General features: G+C 44.4%; 1 protein-coding gene across 3 annotated transcripts in view; it reads right to left on the bottom strand.

Annotated features, from left to right (window-relative positions):
- Positions 1-19,180, bottom strand: part of LOC146856679 (receptor-interacting serine/threonine-protein kinase 3-like) — a 1,419,725-nt gene that overhangs the window by 765,083 nt on the left and 635,462 nt on the right. The window lies entirely within an intron of this gene.

Here is a 19,180-nt window from a genome sequence, read left to right on the forward strand (position 1 = left end):
ATTGCCCTTGTGATGCAGTTTCACCCCAAACATCAATACATGTTTTATTGTTCTGTAAATTCTACAAAGAACATAGGAAAAAGGGGATTTTACCAATTTTGAAATTATGGGGGTTGAGACAATGCCGCCCAGCTTACCTTGCTTTGCAGTTTATGGACTCAGATTGCTTTACGAGAAATATTGCACAATTTAAAAAAAAGCTCTATTAGACATAGAAAGCACCTCTGAAAAATGTCTCATATAAGAGTGTATTTCCCAAGCTTATTCCTATTAACAATTTTTTGGATGTAACAACCTTGTTTTAATCTTATAAGTAATTTTATCAATTTTATTGTATAATTGTGACGGAAAAGAATAATCAATATATTGGTGCTTAAATTAACCGTTTTATGACTATCGAATACGTTTCATGAGTTTTTAAATGCTGTTATAAATTGTGCTTTTATGGTTTTACTGTGTTAAAAGAAAACCAAATAAAGCTGATTTGAATGTGAACATTAGAAAGTGTCCAGCAGGATACTATATCCCACCCAAACTTTATTGAAAAAGATGTGAACAAGTCCAACCTGTGGGAAAGAACAAACAAAACACAGTACCACTGAGTCGCTTCAGGCCATCTGCCAGGCAGTACCGGATTTCTTGACCACCTATCCCTGAGGTTTTAATCCATCTGGGCGATGTAGTTACGCCCGGCCTAGTCTCACAGTGTTGGAAACTATTTACATATTTCAGTGTGGGATGCATCTAGTGCGGTGATGGAGTCCACGGCGGAAATTTCTTTGAAAGCTCTGAGGCTCCGTGGAAGGCAAACCTGCAAAGACTGAGGAAGACATTGATGAACTGGAGTCTTCCTTGAAGACCTAAATGTTACCCAGTGCCTGGAGCAGTTTCATGCTTCCCTCTCGTGTCAGGATTCCTCTCTCACAGGAATTTACTGGAGGTCATTTTTCCAGGCTACCACATGACTGTGTGGACAGCACAGGCTTCTCGTAGGCTGCACAAAGGCGTGACTTAGGAACTGTCAACAGGACCACATCCACGTCTCTAGTTCAGCCACAAAGGATGGTTGTCTCAGAGTCTGTGTGTTCCGGCCATCACTACTCAGGTGCACCGGCCTTCATCAGATCGTCTCTGGGTGACCAGTCTCATTCTGTGACCTCAGTGCTTCCCGGTGCCTGTCGTGGAGCTACTGCAGACAAATCTCCCTTGCTGGGATTTCCTCTAACACCGAATTCCCTCGAGGCCCTTGCCCCTGGATTGCCACCGTACTGCGTGGGCTGTGTGGGCCTCTCGTAGGCCATGCAAAGAGGTCACTGCGGAACTCCCAACAGGACCACGGCCAAGCCTTATGCAACCCCAAGGGTGTATGGTCCAATGTTTGAGTATGCTCTCTTTAGCAGTTCTCAGGTTCACGGGGGCTCACAGAAAGTTTCTAGGTGGCCAGCCTCCCCTGGTGCCAAGAAGGCCTTGTTGGTTCTGGTGATACACCTGGTAATGAGAACGATCTTACCATCTAACAACTTAGACAACAGGTGGTGATATCTTGCTTGGAGTAAGGATGACTGGAGGGACTTCGTAATCACTTACAGTTCTTCGGCATGTGCAGCTACTAGCAGGGATGCCATCAATGTCAAGCAGCCAGTGGCAGGTGACTGGATGGTTGCACTGTGAAGCGGGGGGCCTGGACGTGGTTAGTGCTTGCTGGCAGCTTGCAGTTGGTCCTCCTGTGGAGCTGTCTCCAGTTACGTCCTGCACAAGGTGGCTGGCTTGTGTTGATGGATGCACTCTACGGTAGTGACAAGAGTCCTCGGTCTGATCTCTCTTGTCCCTTTTCTCCTGTGCACCTGCAGTGATTGTTGTTCATGCTGTGGCATTGTGTCACTCTCTATTCTTCAACTCCTTTGAGATATGGTATCATGGCATGCTCTTCTCTCCTTCCGACCAAGTTTCTCTCAGTGACTACGTCCGGTCACAGGTCTTTCCTGTCGGTAGGACTTGACTCTTCTTACCATCAACATCTCTCATGTCTGGTCCTTTCATCAAAGATCTTCTCGGTGCTAAAATCCCTGGATGAAGGGTCTCAATGCGCTCAAGGAGGGGGGTGGGGGGGATTTAGAGCTGCTGGTCCGTCAAAGGCTCTGGGTTCAATTGAAGAGCCAGGTCTTGGAGTCTTTCCCAAATTGAGGCAGTGACAGTGATTGCCTGATGTGGAGAGGCAGAGTGATCTGGGTCTTTGCTGTGAGGTAGGAGTAGGATCTTCCTCCAGCTGTGGTTATAAGGATGCGTGGGATGGTAGCCAGCGCCGTTTGGGTGGAGCAGAGGTCTTTGGTGGGTAGTTGGAATGCAAGACGGTGGTTGAGATACGCAGGTCCCGCGTCATGTAGGGCTTTGCAGGCGTGAGCTTGAAGGTGATTCTTTTGTTGACTGGGATTCGGTAGGGGTCTCTTAGGTGGCTGATGATGGGGCTGCGGTGGGGGATGCTGAGGATAAGTCTTGTGGAGGCATTCTGGATGTTCTGCAGTTACTTGAGTTTCTGGGTGATGCAGGTGTCAGGTGCATTGCCATAGTCAATTCTTCTGCTGAAGAGAGCATGGGTCACCATCTTTCTGGACTCGGTAGGATCCATTTCAAGATCTTTCGGATCATGCGTAGAGTGTGGAAGTAGGATGACAAGACGGCTATGATCTGGCAGCTCCTGGTGAGCGAGGAGTCCAGGATGATGCTGAGGTTCTGTGCGTGGTCTGTGGGAGGTTCCAAGTCTTGCAGGCTACCAGGAGTCGTCCCAGGCAGAGGAGGTGGAGCCCATGATGAGGATTTCGGTCTTCTCTGAGTTGAGCTTGAGGCAGCTGATCTTCTCCCAGACAGCCCTCTCACAGAGGGGGCACAGTATCTGACGTCCAGCTTGCTGGCTAATGCAGCTTGAGACCGGTCGCAGAGCAGCAGCACTTCCTCATGCCGGCTGACCCTTCACCGGGACCAGGTGAGTAATTCACAGGGGAACACCTACTCTGCATTCTCTTTGCCCTCATGCTCGAGCTGGAGGCACTGCTCTGGGACTCCGCCCAACCCATTCACATCACCCCTTCTCAACAGTACCTTAGGGCATACCGGGGGTTCACAACCGGCAGACAGGCAGCGTGCAGCAGCTCTTACTGTCTAGATGCACTCACTATTCTCACTTGCGGGCCCTTCCCCTGCTTTACTTTCAGCCCAGTCCATCTGGGGACACTGCCAGGAATGGGGGAGGCCTCTCACCTCTTGCAGGAAGGTTGCCAGCACGGTGCTAGCTGCAACACCTCACCCCATACACAGATGTCTCTGTAGCTGTGCTGCACAGTTCTACCCATGGTCTCATTTCCTGCCTGGCAGGTGATATGGCACTTCTTCAGGTCCACTACTGTGGTCCTGGGTCATAGCAGTGTGCCAATAGACCTGTTCCCCTTTATTCTGTGCTTTCTTGCTTCAGGGGATCAAGCCGTTCAGTGGGCTGGCTCATGGCAGGCGGTGGCTCCTGGGCCCTTATCGGTGGGGGCAGGTCTACATGCTGAGTGGGCGTCTTCTCACCCTGTGCAGTCTCAGGTGCTGTCATGCTGGCAGAAGCACGGGGGCCTTAGGAGCAGTCTGCACTAATCCCCACAATGAACAGTGAAACAGCTGCCTGGTTACTGACCCGCTTGCACACGGACACAGTAGTATGGCTACTGGAACTAACCCTTGGCAAGTGTGCCCAGCCCCTTTTATTAGCAGGGTCACCTGGCCGGTGACAAATGTGATGGGTGGGTGTAGAGTGTAGTTACAGCAAAACACACAAGATGATGGACGGAATGTTGCACTTTGGCAAAACATTCACCCCCAGTCACAGATCTGGGTTTAATCCATTGTTATTTTGCTCACCACACCACCCCAGTTGGATTATACCCAGATCTGTGACTGGGGGTGAATGTTTTGCCAATGTGCAACATTCCGTCCATCATCTTGTGTGTTTTGCTGTTCGCCCTCTGTGGGAAGGGTATGCCCAGACGTGGGTCCCGTGCTCTCCATGCCACTGGAATCAAGCTATCCTGGCTGAAGAGGGGTGAAACCCCGAAACCGGTCCTAGGATGCTTGCTTCCAGTCCAGGGAGGACCTGGCTTGGCAGTGCGGGCTGGACTGTTCCCATGAGGCACAGGGTCAAGACTGATTTGCATATGGCTGGGTTCAAACTGGAACGGCATGGTGAGCAAAAAAACGATGGATTTAGGCCCAGATCTCTGTACTGGGGTGAATGTATGACATTTTTCTGCATTCTGTCCATCAACTGTTGTTTTTGCATTTGTCACCTCGAGTGTAGTTACAGCACACCTTTGAACACAAGAACGTGTCCATCAGGACACTACAAAGAGAGTATAAAAATGTTTGCTGCAGCGATGGAGTAGAAAAAAAAGATATTGCAAAGGTTTTTAAAGGGGAGTGAGTGAATTAGACTGGGTATTATATACCTGCAGAATATTTGCCTTTTGGAGGATTCGGAATGCGCATATTTAGAGGTGCTTAGCTGAACTTTACTACACTAACCAACTACTTCAACATGTAAGAATCTATAACATGCGATCTTTGGAAATCAAAGGGAACAACACCATAGCTAATGCTACTCTTGGGAAAATAAATAGCCTAAATACCTGTCCTCCAGCCTTAGGGATATGCCTTATATATGGATATCAATTAGGGGAAGCCAGGGATACCAGTTGTTTCTCTAGGTTTGCTCTTTGTAACCCTGGCAACACAGTCTGAAACTGACAATATGCTCTTCACTAGATCAGTATTTCACCCCTTGATTGAAAGGTGATCAAAATCCTCATATAAATTAGGAAGGAAAGGCTTTACTGGTTGAAAATATACCAGATTTCCACTCCATTTAGATGGTCATAGAATGGAGTGGCGTAGAGTGGCATGGAGTGGAGTAGAGTGGCATAGAGTGGAGTAGTGTGTCGTAGTGAGTGGCATAAAGTGAAGTGGCATTTAGAGTGGAGTAAAGTGTTGTCGAGTGGAATAGTGTAGAGTGGAGGCGTAGAATGAATTGGCATAGAGTGAAGTGTCAGAGTGGAGTGGCGTAGGGAGGAGTACAGTGGAGCGGAGTAGAGTGAAGACGAGTGTGGTACAGTAGAATGGCAGAGAGTGGAGTAGTGTGTTACACAGTGGAGTGGCAGAGAGTGGAGTGTCAGAGTGGAGTAAAATGGCGTGGAGTGATAGAAGTGTTGTAGAGTGGAGGGTCACGAGTAGAGTGTAGGTTTGTGGAGGGTCGTAGAGTAGAGAGGCACAGAGTAAAGTGTTGTAGAGTAAAGTGGAGTGGCATGGCAAAGAGTGGCATAGAGTGAAGTAGAGTGGAGTAAAGTGGAGTAATGTGGCATAAGTGGAGTGGTGAAGGATGGCGTAGAGTGTCGTAGAGTGGAGTGGGGAGTAGAGCAAAATGTCATAGAATGAAGTAGCAGAGTGGCGGGCGTTGATTGGAGTGTTCTAGAGTGGTGTAGTGCAGATTGCAGTAAAGTGTCAGAGTGGAATAGTGTGGAGTGGCGTGGAGTGGCATGAAGTAGAGTAGTGTAACGTAGACTGGAGTCTCCTAGGGTGGAGTGTTTTGGCGTAGAGTGTAATAGAGAGAAGTGTCATAGAGCGGAGCATCATAGAGAGGAGAGTCAGAGTGAAGTAGAATGTCGTAGTCTGTCGCAGAGTGGAGTAGAGCGCAGTGGCATAGAGAGTTGTATGCATGGTGTGGTAGCACATTGCCGTTACAGGTAACACATTTTTAATTGAAGTGGCCATTACATTTGCACATACACTTTTACTGATAAAACTATAAAGTGCACAAACGATAATGTGTGGAAGTGGCATTGCCTGTGTATTGATTTGTTTTGATCATATTAAAATATTTGTTTCCGGCACACTTCAGAATTACAAAAAGATTTGCCTGATTTGTTCTTTACTAATTGATCTATTCTGAAATAGTTGCACAGCCAAAAAAAACCTTTCCTTTGCCACACCAAGCAAGATTGTCACACATATCCTCAAACTTTGAAGCCAGAGAAAGAAATGTAAACACCAAGCTACCATGAAAGCCAGAGCCTGACATTTGACCCGGTCTGTGAATGCACAGCAAATGTGACAAGATTAGAACAAAATGTATAGGCCTGTTTACAGAAAGTGAGCACTTGAATAAGGTAAACATGCTGTGCTCCATGGGATGGTCTAACTCAAACTGGACAGCCTAAGCCAAATGAAGCCACCAAGTAGAAAGTAAGACTGATTTGGGTTCACCTGTACTTTGTCTTTTCTGCAGCACGGAGAAACCCCTTCGGGGTGCTTCCGGCGCTTTATAAATTCCTTTACAAATTACAAATGTGAGCTACAAACCACAATGCCAATGGCAAGCAATGGGTGGAATGCCTTCTCAGGGAAGCTTTCAGAATGTCCACAAGAAGACCTTCCGCTGTCTTTAGGTCGAAGCCTACCAGACAAGGAGGGAAAAACTGGAGCACACAAACACTGTTTGGTGTCCTACCTACTGGTAAAATAGGATAACGGCTGAAATAAATTGAAAAAACAAGAAAGCATAAAAACAATATTAAAATGTCAGTAGGGCATAGTGTACTTTAGAAGTCTAAAAAAATTAAGCTAAGAATTTGGTGGGATTTTGTGAGGAAGGCAACTGTAAAACATAAAAGGAAAATAATGAGGGCTAAAAGAAAATATTTTCAGGTAAGCATAGAGGTCGCTACAAGATGAAAGGTGACAAACTCGCAATGAGTTCATTAAGTATTTCAAAAGAAACCATTTGTCTCCAGGTGTTATGGAAAATCAGAATCTACTCATGTCTAACAAAATATGATGATTCAAGGGAGTTTCCACAAAAATAAACTTGACTGCTCTCTACCTCTCTCTTTATTAAATTATAACAAATAAAATATCCAACTCCTGGAGAAACAAGCAGGATTGGGGAAGAGAACTAAACAATGCCATACATTCAACTGTCTGGCACAAATACATGTCTTGTTTTTGGAAAACTTCATCATTGTATAAACTGTTTATAACCAGGAGGGCAATTTAATGACGTTTCTGGACACTAAGCAAACTTAAAAAAATTATGTAAAGATAACTGCTGCAGATGCAAAGGCCCTATAATCTGCATGTTTTTTGGCTACAGAACGTACATGCTGGTGAATGGAAACAGCTGGAAAGGTTCATTTGAAAACCTTGAGTGACATTTGTTTACCCAAGACAGGTGTTCTCTTCAGTGATGTCCAAGCATAACCTACATGTGGGAAAGTAAACTGACAATGCCAGTAGGTCTGGCTGATAACTGAAAGCACCTCTTCAGTCATGGATAAATTTAAGCATCAAATAAATAATCAGACACACCAAATAAGTAATCATACCCACAGATATGTTGGTCATATTTGGACTCATCCATCCATTCTTCCACTCACTCATTCGTCCTTGTGTTACTGCACTTAGCCATCCACAACAAAACATATACAATAACTCAACAAAAATGTGCAAGACAAAATTAAACAAATGTTGATAAAAAAAAACGTGTCACCGCCTAAATGTGGTACTCGTATTCTTGAAAACAAATTAAAATTAGCAGTGGGGGGCAAGTAGTCTCATAGATTACTGTAGTAGGCAAATTACCATCGGGGCATACCTGGTGTAATTAGGGTGTCAAATGCAAAAACAACAAGGTGATAGTTGGAATGTTTAAATTAATATCAGCCACTGGCAATTGCTCGGGCAGCATTCTAATCTATTGTTTTTTAGCCACCATGATGACTTGTTTGGACCCAGCCATATGAAAAACAGTTTGGACCTTGCTCCTCATGGGAACAGTCCAGTCTTGGACTTGCCAGGCCAAGTCCTCCCTGAACAAGAGCACAAGCAACCTAGAACAGGTTTCGCTCTAATGAGTGCGCTGCAGCAAGGAATAGCTTGGTTCCAGAGATACAGTGAGCCTAGGGCCCCAGTCGGGCCAAATTCGATTCACTTAGGGAGTCAAATCGAAAAATAACAAGGTGATGGATGGAATGTTTGAATTAATCTGGACTGTTCCCTTTAGGAGCAGAGTACAGGTACAGACTAAACACTGTCACCATATCTCAAAGGATATTTCTAAATGCCCAGGCACAGATCCATACCCTCGCGGATGGCATCATGTCCACAGTCACAAACGATCATGTGCCTATGTATTCTCTCAAAAGCCCACAGCAATTTCGAGACAAAATACAGATTTACAGACTTAATACAATAAATCTTCCATCCAGGCACATACTATATGAAGCAGAGCTGTCCCTAGATTACACCGATTCCTCAGGTCTACAATGGCAGAGTTATCCCTTGGTTAAAATAGATCTCACATGTCCCACCTCAGATAACAGATCTAACCCTCAGGTTAAAAAAAGGGGGGGGCTATAATTTTTCTAAGAGATGGAGTCAGGATTTACACATAGTTTGACATACAATTGATTTTAATTTAAACGCTTAGCATCTATTATAATTATACTGAATGTTTGTTATGAAACTATGAATCTGGCCCTCGTGTTCGTCTTCGTAGGCCTCAAGCTTAAACATATTTTACAGATTAAGCCATTAGATAGCAGACCCCTTTCTCAGGTTACAGATCTCATGGTCTCTGGCCTCTGGGAGCTGTTATTCTTAAATCTGAATAGACCTTACTGGTTAAGGACTCATGCAGAAGAGTTATCTTTCAATTTACACAAATTCTACAGGATCAAATTTCATCCAGCTGGCAACTTTCTCTAGACAGGGACCTAGTGAGGAGGAAAGGGCATCTTGGTTCTGGGTAAAGGAAAAGGCCAATTGAGTATCGTCTGCATAAGAGATTATCAATATCACAAAGGAATGGTCGATATCTGCAAGTGACCTCTTATACAAATTAAAGAGTGCAAGGCTTAGTGACAAGCCCTGAGGTACTCCACATTTGATGGAAAGATATCTGACGTACAGACACTATCAAAGTCCTGGAAAGACCTGTCATCAAAGAAGTACTTAGGCCAGGAGTGTACTAATCCTGAGATTCCAGCACCTCTTTAATCTATCAACAAGAATGTCATGATGTATAGTGTCAAAGGTTGAGCTAAGATCGAGAAGTATGATGGCTGCCAAGCCTCCTCAAACTAGCAGCCCTTTGGCTTACTCTACCACCGCCAGAAAAGCGGTCTCTGTGTCATGGTAGGGATGGAATCTGGTCTGGGTGGAGTGCAAAATAACATGATTTTCTAAAAGTTCACATAGAATTAGATTAATTTATTTTTCCAGTACTTTACTTATCCGAGGGAGAACAGAAATCGCTCTGTTATTTCTTGGGCCAAGAGGGTCCAGATTAGGCTTTTTAGTAATGCTTTAGCCATGGCGTTTTTCCACCCCACCGGAACTGATCCCGCAGTTAAGGAGAGGTTTACCATTTCTAGTAAGATGGGGAGTATCTGATCTACTGCTTTGGCTAAAACACGCTGAGGGGCAGGGAAAATAGTTGAACCCGACTTAACTTTACTCAGGATGTCTGATCGACTATCTAGCATCAAAGTAAGAAAATCAATGAGTGTGATCAGATTGGTCACCAGCCTATCTTCCTTATAACTAGAGTTGAGAGCTTCAATCGGCTGTTGAAAATTTCAATAGATGTTCTGGATTTTATTCTGGAAAAATATTGCAACGTATTTACACTGGGAGGGTGAGGATTCAGAGGGGGGGCTTGTAGAAGAGGTCTCTAGTAGAATTTTCACAATCCGAAACATTTCGCGGAAGAGTTAGAAGTGCAATAGATTTTTTAATTTTTTTTCCTCAAAATATGCTGCATGTGCTTTTTAAATTTCAGCATGGTAAAATCAAATGGTATCTTGATATATCTGATTTTACTACTCTCCCAGTAATCTCTTATCCAGATCCTTTCTGTTTTTTTACATTCTTGTTTTAATTTCTGGAGATTAGGAGTATACCAGAGTGCCAATTTGTCTTTAGCTTATCTGGTATGAGTTTTTACGGGAATGACTTGATTGAGTGTGGATTTAATCCACTGGGAATATCTTTTCATTTGCCAATGGAGTCATTAAGGGCCTGTTTCCATAACTCAGTAGGTAATTTGGACCACGAGCGGTCTTTCCAGATAGTTGGTTTGAGACTTGAAGGAGGGTGAGGAGTTTCTCAAATAAAAGGGATCACAAAATGGTCTGCCCTAGTTACAGGAAATGGGATTTAAACGTTTAGCATATTTTCAGTGGAAAAGATAAGATCTAGTAGATGGCCTCTCTCATGTGTGGGGCCAGACACCCTTTGAGACAACTGGATGGCCTCGAGGTCCTGTCGGAGGCCAGAGGCTTGGCCACAAGCCAGCTCTTCCTGGTGAATGTTAAAATCTCCTAATATAGAAAAAGTAGCTTTGGTATTAGCCAAGTTAGCAATTACTTTGGGGAGGTACTAGAGGAATTTACCACTTGGACCAGGAGGCAGATAAGACAAAGCTCCTGAGAAGGTAGGTGTAGGGGAAAAAGAAATAGCAAAAGTCAGGCTTTCACAATCTGGAAACTGTAAAGGTTCAATAAGGCAACTAAATTCTTCTTTGAGGATAATGGCAATCCATACTCCCTTCTTATTCCCTCAATCTTTATGGCAGATATAGTATCCGTGGGGCAGGGCTTGAACAAGATCTGGCCCTGATTCAATATGAAGTCAAGTTTCTGTCACAAATACTACATCTGTTTCTTTCTCCTCTAAAAAGGATGAAGAGTTCTAACTTATGACAAGGAAGTGATCTACAGGGATAGAGCAAGATGGCGGTTGACAAGTCGGCTGATTGAGCAAGCTCTGTTACTCCCCCGAGTAATACTCCCTCCCCTCTCTATGTTCCGTTGCGGTATGAGGTGGTGAGAGAAGTAAATACCTGGTATCCTGCGGACTCTTGTGGGTATGATTTGGCGCTCGCTGTTGTGGCATCTAGAGCTACCTGCACCCTCGCGCCTGGTTCCATTGAATCCAGTAATTCAGGCAGTCGTGCAGGTCTCCCGGCTTCATAAAATTACTCCGATGGCCCTGAAAGCAAGCGGGAAGGGAGCCAAGCCTCGCCTTGCGAAATCAGCAGGGGACCTGGAAAAAACTCGAGCAGCGTCTGGCAAACCCGATACCCGGCTGGGAAATGGCAGAGTCGCAGATAGAGAGAGCAGAGGTGAAGTACCTGCTCGCACCAGGCAAACAGTCTCTTCAATGTTTAAAGTTCAGCGTCAGAAATCCCAAAACACTGAAGATGGTAAAGATGGTAAACTGTTGGCCAATTCCCTGGAGAAAACTATGGTGCCCACAGCATTGTTCACAACGAGTGAGAGTCATAAAGCTCCGGAGATGGAAACACAAGGTACTGTATCGTCAGTGGTATACTCTAGTGGGGATGGCAAAGGTCTAATACAATATTTACCGGGTGATGATATAGTGCCTGCTTGCCCTGATGCTAGTTTTGATGCTTTTGTGACTCTTGTTGAGGGCAAGTCCGGTGGAGTTAGAGAAGCTATTCGACCTCAGGAACAATGCCCTATGGGTAATGTAGCCTGTTCAAATACCAAACAGAATGACTTGCCCGGAACATTAAATTTAAACTCAAACGCAAACGCTATACAACATCAAATCCAGCCTTCTATTGACTCACAAGATTCAGAGCTGGGTGCTTTTTGTGCCAGAATAGATGGAGATCCCGGGGAATTTTTTTCCCCAATGTCTGACCCATCGATTTCCTCAGGGGATGAGAGCCCTGGGGGAGGATGGGGGGAAGATTAAAGTGATTTTAGTGGTCCCGGCCCGGATCATGAAGAGGGGGAGCTTGCCTCTCAATTGGGGAGAACAGTTCGAAAGAAAAAACATGGTCCTTATGCTCTGGATAAAGTTTCTGATCAAGGCGGATCAATGGTCTGGGACTACTCCTTTACTCCAAATCTGAGCGAAAGTATAGTGGTAGTACCAAGAGATCAAAATCAAACTCAAAGTACGCCTGATGAAGTAACACTTGCCACTATCTACCAAAGCATCCTAGCTCATATGGAGGAAACTCGGGCCGAGAGCGCACGAATCCAGGGAGGCTATCGAAAAGTGCAGAACGCAAGAATATCTGCAGTAGAGGATGAACTAGTGGTACAAAAGACCTGCAATCTCTGGAAGCACAAAGGGTAGATACAACATGGAAACTGATGGATTTGGAGAACCGGGCAAGGAGAAATAACTTACGATTACTGGGTATTCCGGAAGGCAAGGAAGGTAAAGACACTTATCAGTTTGTTGTGGAATTGTTCAACGAAGCATTCCCGGATTTGAAACAATGGGATTGGAAAATAGAGCTCCAGAGAGCCCACCACTTCCCTTTCAATCAGCATAGGAAGAACAGTCAAGCTGCAGGAAAGACTCATGCCATTCTGATCTGCCTCAATAACTTCTTGGCCCGAGCAGCCTTATACGATCTTGCATGACCGGATAGGAAACAGAAGTGAAAAGGGTGCGAATTCCTTGTAAGACCTGATTACTGTCAAGGAACAGTAGAGAAGAGATGGCAGCTCTGCCAATTAATTCCATGCTTTCAAGAGAAAGGGGCCCAAGTGTTTTTGTTAAACCCAGCAAAGCTGAAGGTGGTCGTTAATGGGGCCGCTAAATTCTTTACATCCGAAGTACAGGCAAACGAATTTCTGCTCACATTGGAGGGAAGCTAGGAATATAGCTATGGTAAACTGCAGTGATGAGGGGTGGGTTATTATCTGTCTTTTTCTTGCTTCTTTCTTCTCTCTGTGGTCAAAGGGAGGGGGGCTATTTGTGGGAGGGGGTGTAGCTCGCTCGTCATCACTGAGGGCCCATGACCCTTATGCTTCATGAGGTGGGTGCAAAGGGAGGGTTTGGTTGGGGTGGTGGGTGTGTTGGTATGGGTGGGTGGAGGAGAGGGGTGAGGAGGAGGGGTTTTGTTTTGTTTTCTTCGACATTTTATAGGGCTGGAATACGGATTTGGGAAGTTGAAATCTATTTCTTTGATTTGGATAAAGCTTTTTTTCCTCTGTGTGATATGGATTGCTGAGACCTTTGATTACAAGGATTACGGGTAGGCTACAAATCTGTTCAGTTAACATTTGTGGTCTCAATGATAGGAGAAAACGGGGGATGTTGGCAAAATAACTCCGGTTTATGCATATAGATGTGTTATGCCTTCAGGAGACACATATATAGTGGAATAATCGTAGATGGCTGGGGGATTTTGGCTTTGAGATCCTAACTTGCACCCGGCAAAGCATAAATATTAGGTGGGTGGCTATATTAGCTAGGAATGGAGTATGCCTATGCAAACTGAATAAGGCAGACAATATGGGTCGCTGGGCGATTGCGGAAATTACAGTAAATAATATATCCCCGACTTTGTGTTCCATCTACGGGGCTAGTTTAGATGATCCGAAGATGTTGAATTTTTTAAGTGTAGAACTTGCCTTATGGCCATGCTCCTTAATATTGTGCCGGGATTTTAATATCCATTTAGATAGCCAATTTGACTTATATGATTCCTCCACATATCAAGGCAAGAAATTCAGAGTCTTCAGAGCCCTTCAAGCACTGGTAACGGAACATGGACTATCTGATAGTTGGCATAAACTTAAATCACCTGATCCAGGATTTACTTTTTAATCCACCCCACATAATAAACATTTTTTTCTTTCAACTCAGTTAGTAGGCACAAGCAATATTGAGATCTTCCTCAGAGTGATATCTGATCACAACCCACTAATAATCTAGATCTCTACGCAGGGGGTTGGTAAGGTACGGAGGCCTTGGACGTTTGAAAGAAAACTCCTGCTGGATAAGGCATATTGCTCTCTCATGGCCAAATGGATTGTTGAGTTTTTCTCTGTCAATCAGAACACAGCATCAGTCTGCATAGTTTGGGATGCATTCAAGGCGGCTGCTCGAGGTAAAACCTTGAGCTTTTCTATTGCACGCCCAAAAAAAATACAGGGGGAGATCCAAAATTGGGTGGAACTACTAAGGAAAGAAGAATGTGAATTAATAAGCAAAATCCTGCAGGGCGCAAGTATAGAGGATTGCCAGCAACAGATTGCTATATTAAAGAACAAAATTCATGGGCATATCAGCATGGAGATTGCAGCTAGATATACTCAACAGAAGGCAGCGGCCTATGAGTTGGGCGAAAACACTGGTAGAGTCTTGGCCAAGCGAATCCAACATCGAGAGGTCACCAACCGAATTCTTAAACTCCACGATCATGAAGGGCTAGTTCAGGATACCCCAGCAGGAATTTTAAGGGTTTTTCGACATTTCTATAGGCAACTATATGTACAGGACTCCGCCGGGACGGAGAATGATTCTCCGGAAGAATTCTTAAGGGAGATAGAAACGTTAAAGGTGACTCAGGATCAAAAGGAATTATTGGAAACTCAATTTACATGGGAAGAAATAGAGCTGGCTTTGACATCCCTAGCTTTAGGGAAAGCAGTAGGCCCCGATGGCATCCCGCTGGAATTTTATAGAGTATTTCGACAAGAGCCTAAGCATGACATCACACATCTACTCGAACATGCACGTAACAACTACCAGACTCCCGATTCTTGGCGGAAGACCAACATTATTGTTTTTAAGAAAAAGGGGACACCTGAACTAAACCCTGCTTCTTATAGGCCAATAACGCTTATTAATAGCGACAGTAAAATATATTCGAAATTACTGGCAACCAGGCTAGGAAAAGTAATAACCCCTCTGGTCTCTCAATACCAACACGGATTTATTCCAGGAAGGGATACGACGGATCATGTCCGCCGGGTAATTGCCCTTCTTGATTGGGCTCATGTCACAAGGTCACCGCTGGGAGTTCTCCTCTTGGACGCCAAAAAAACATTCAACAGGGTCTCCTGGCGGTTCCTCTGGTCTGTTTTAAGCTGGAAGGGGCTGGATATAGGTTTCGTACGGGCGGTCAAGGTGATGTATACATACCCCGAAGCGGTGATTCGCATTGCAGGACAGGAATCAGCAACATTAAAATAGATCTCACATGTCCCACCTCAGATAACAGATCTAACCCTCAGGTTAAAAAAAGGGGGGGGGCTATAATTTTTCTAAGAGATGGAGTCAGGATTTACACATAGTTTGACATACAATTGATTTTAATTTAAACGCTTAGCATCTATTATAATTATACTGAATGTTTGTTATGAAACTATGAATCTGGCCCTCGTGTTCGTCTTCGTAGGCCTCAAGCTTAAACATATTTTACAGATTAAGCCATTAGATAGCAGACCCCTTTCTCAGGTTACAGATCTCATGGTCTCTGGCCTATGGGAGCTGTTATTCTTAAATCTGAATAGACCTTACTGGTTAAGGACTCATGCAGAAGAGTTATCTTTCAATTTACACAAATTCTACAGGATCAAATTTCATCCAGCTGGCAACTTTCTCTAGACAGGGACCTAGTGAGGAGGAAAGGGCATCTTGGTTCTGGGTAAAGGAAAAGGCCAATTGAGTATCGTCTGCATAAGAGATTATCAATATCACAAAGGAATGGTCGATATCTGCAAGTGACCTCTTATACAAATTAAAGAGTGCAAGGCTTAGTGACAAGCCCTGAGGTACTCCACATTTGATGGAAAGATATCTGACGTACAGACACTATCAAAGTCCTGGAAAGACCTGTCATCAAAGAAGTACTTAGGCCAGGAGTGTACTAATCCTGAGATTCCAGCACCTCTTTAATCTATCAACAAGAATGTCATGATGTATAGTGTCAAAGGTTGAGCTAAGATCGAGAAGTATGATGGCTGCCAAGCCTCCTCAAACTAGCAGCCCTTTGGCTTACTCTACCACCGCCAGAAAAGCGGTCTCTGTGTCATGGTAGGGATGGAATCTGGTCTGGGTGGAGTGCAAAATAACATGATTTTCTAAAAGTTCACATAGAATTAGATTAATTTATTTTTCCAGTACTTTACTTATCCGAGGGAGAACAGAAATCGCTCTGTTATTTCTTGGGCCAAGAGGGTCCAGATTAGGCTTTTTAGTAATGCTTTAGCCATGGCGTTTTTCCACCCCACCGGAACTGATCCCGCAGTTAAGGAGAGGTTTACCATTTCTAGTAAGATGGGGAGTATCTGATCTACTGCTTTGGCTAAAACACGCTGAGGGGCAGGGAAAATAGTTGAACCCGACTTAACTTTACTCAGGATGTCTGATCGACTATCTAGCATCAAAGTAAGAAAATCAATGAGTGTGATCAGATTGGTCACCAGCCTATCTTCCTTATAACTAGAGTTGAGAGCTTCAATCGGCTGTTGAAAATTTCAATAGATGTTCTGGATTTTATTCTGGAAAAATATTGCAACGTCTTTACACTGGGAGGGTGAGGATTCAGAGGGGGGGCTTGTAGAAGAGGTCTCTAGTAGAATTTTCACAATCCGAAACATTTCGCGGAAGAGTTAGAAGTGCAATAGATTTTTTAATTTTTTTTCCTCAAAATATGCTGCATGTGCTTTTTAAATTTCAGCATGGTAAAATCAAATGGTATCTTGATATATCTGATTTTACTACTCTCCCAGTAATCTCTTATCCAGATCCTTTCTGTTTTTTTACATTCTTGTTTTAATTTCTGGAGATTAGGAGTATACCAGAGTGCCAATTTGTCTTTAGCTTATCTGGTATGAGTTTTTACGGGAATGACTTGATTGAGTGTGGATTTAATCCACTGGGAATATCTTTTCATTTGCCAATGGAGTCATTAAGGGCCTGTTTCCATAACTCAGTAGGTAATTTGGACCACGAGCGGTCTTTCCAGATAGTTGGTTTGAGACTTGAAGGAGGGTGAGGAGTTTCTCAAATAAAAGGGATCACAAAATGGTCTGCCCTGGTTACAGGAAATGGGATTTAAACGTTTAGCATATTTTCAGTGGAAAAGATAAGATCTAGTAGATGGCCTCTCTCATGTGTGGGGCCAGACACCCTTTGAGACAACTGGATGGCCTCGAGGTCCTGTCGGAGGCCAGAGGCTTGGCCACAAGCCAGCTCTTCCTGGTGAATGTTAAAATCTCCTAATATAGAAAAAGTAGCTTTGGTATTAGCCAAGTTAGCAATTACTTTGGGGAGGTACTGGAGGAATTTACCACTTGGACCAGGAGGCAGATAAGACAAAGCTCCTGAGAAGGTAGGTGTAGGGGAAAACGAAATAGCAAAAGTCAGGCTTTCACAATCTGGAAGCTGTAAAGGTTCAATAAGGCAACTAAATTCTTCTTTGAGGATAATGCCAATCCATACTCCCTTCTTATTCCCTCAATCTTTATGGCAGATATAGTATCCGTGGGGCAGGGCTTGAACAAGATCTGGCCCTGATTCAATATGAAGTCAAGTTTCTGTCACAAATACTACATCTGTTTCTTTCTCCTCTAAAAAGGATGAAGAGTTCTAACTTATGACAAGGAAGTGATCTACAGGGATAGAGCAAGATGGCGGTCGACAAGTCGGCTGATTGAGCAAGCTCTGTTACTCCCCCGAGTAATACTCCCTCCCCTCTCTATGTTCCGTTGCGGTATGAGGTGGTGAGAGAAGTAAATACCTGGTATCCTGCGGACTCTTGTGGGTATGATTTGGCGCTCGCTGTTGTGGCATCTAGAGCTACCTGCACCCTCGCGCCTGGTTCCATTGAATCCAGTAATTCAGGCAGTCGTGCAGGTCTCCCGGCTTCATAAAATTACTCCGATGGCCCTGAAAGCAAGCGGGAAGGGAGCCAAGCCTCGCCTTGCGAAATCAGCAGGGGACCTGGAAAAAACTCGAGCAGCGTCTGGCAAACCCGATACCCGGCTGTTAAATGGCAGAGTCGCAGATAGAGAGAGCAGATGTGAAGTACCTGCTCGCACCAGGCAAACAGTCTCTTCAATGTTTAAAGTTCAGCGTCAGAAATCCCAAAACACTGAAGATGGTAAAGATGGTAAACTGTTGGCCAATTCCCTGGAGAAAACTATGGTGCCCACAGCATTGTTCACAACGAGTGAGAGTCATAAAGCTCCGGAGATGGAAACACAAGGTACTGTATCGTCAGTGGTATACCCTAGTGGGGATGGCAAAGGTCTAATACAATATTTACCGGGTGATGATATAGTGCCTGCTTGCCCTGATGCTAGTTTTGATGCTTTTGTGACTCTTGTTGAGGGCAAGTCCGGTGGAGTTAGAGAAGCTATTCGACCTCAGGAACAATGCCCTATGGGTAATGTAGCCTGTTCAAATACCAAACAGAATGACTTGCCCGGAACATTAAATTTAAACTCAAACGCAAACGCTATACAACATCAAATCCAGCCTTCTATTGACTCACAAGATTCAGAGCTGGGTGCTTTTTGTGCCACAATAGATGGAGATCCCGGGGAATTTTTTTCCCCAATGTCTGACCCATCGATTTCCTCAGGGGATGAGAGCCCTGGGGGAGGATGGGGGGAAGATTAAAGTGATTTTAGTGGTCCCGGCCCGGATCATGAAGAGGGGGAGCTTGCCTCTCAATTGGGCAGAACAGTTCGAAAGAAAAAACATGGTCCTTATGCTCTGGATAAAGTTTCTGATCAAGGCGGATCAATGGTCTGGGACTACTCCTTTACTCCAAATCTGAGCGAAAGTATAGTGGTAGTACCAAGAGATCAAAATCAAACTCAAAGTACGCCTGATGAAGTAACACTTGCCACTATCTACCAAAGCATCCTAGCTCATATGGAGGAAACTCGGGCCGAGAGCGCACGAATCCAGGGAGGCTATCGAAAAGTGCAGAACGCAAGAATATCTGCAGTAGATGATGAACTAGTAGTATAAAAGACCTGCAATCTCTGGAAGCACAAAGGGTAGATACAACATGGAAACTGATGGATTTGGAGAACCGGGCAAGGAGAAATAACTTACGATTACTGGGTATTCCGGAAGGCAAGGAAGGTAAAGACACTTATCAGTTTGTTGTGGAATTGTTCAACGAAGCATTCCCGGATTTGAAACAATGGGATTGGAAAATAGAGCTCCAGAGAGCCCACCACTTCCCTTTCAATCAGCATAGGAAGAACAGTCAAGCTGCAGGAAAGACTCATGCCATTCTGATCTGCCTCAATAACTTCTTGGCCCGAGCAGCCTTATACGATCTTGCATGACCGGATAG

The sequence above is a fragment of the Triturus cristatus genome, chromosome 3_2 (assembly GCF_964204655.1).
Source record: "Triturus cristatus chromosome 3_2, aTriCri1.1, whole genome shotgun sequence".
In the NCBI taxonomy this organism is placed as follows: Eukaryota; Metazoa; Chordata; class Amphibia; order Caudata; family Salamandridae; genus Triturus; species Triturus cristatus.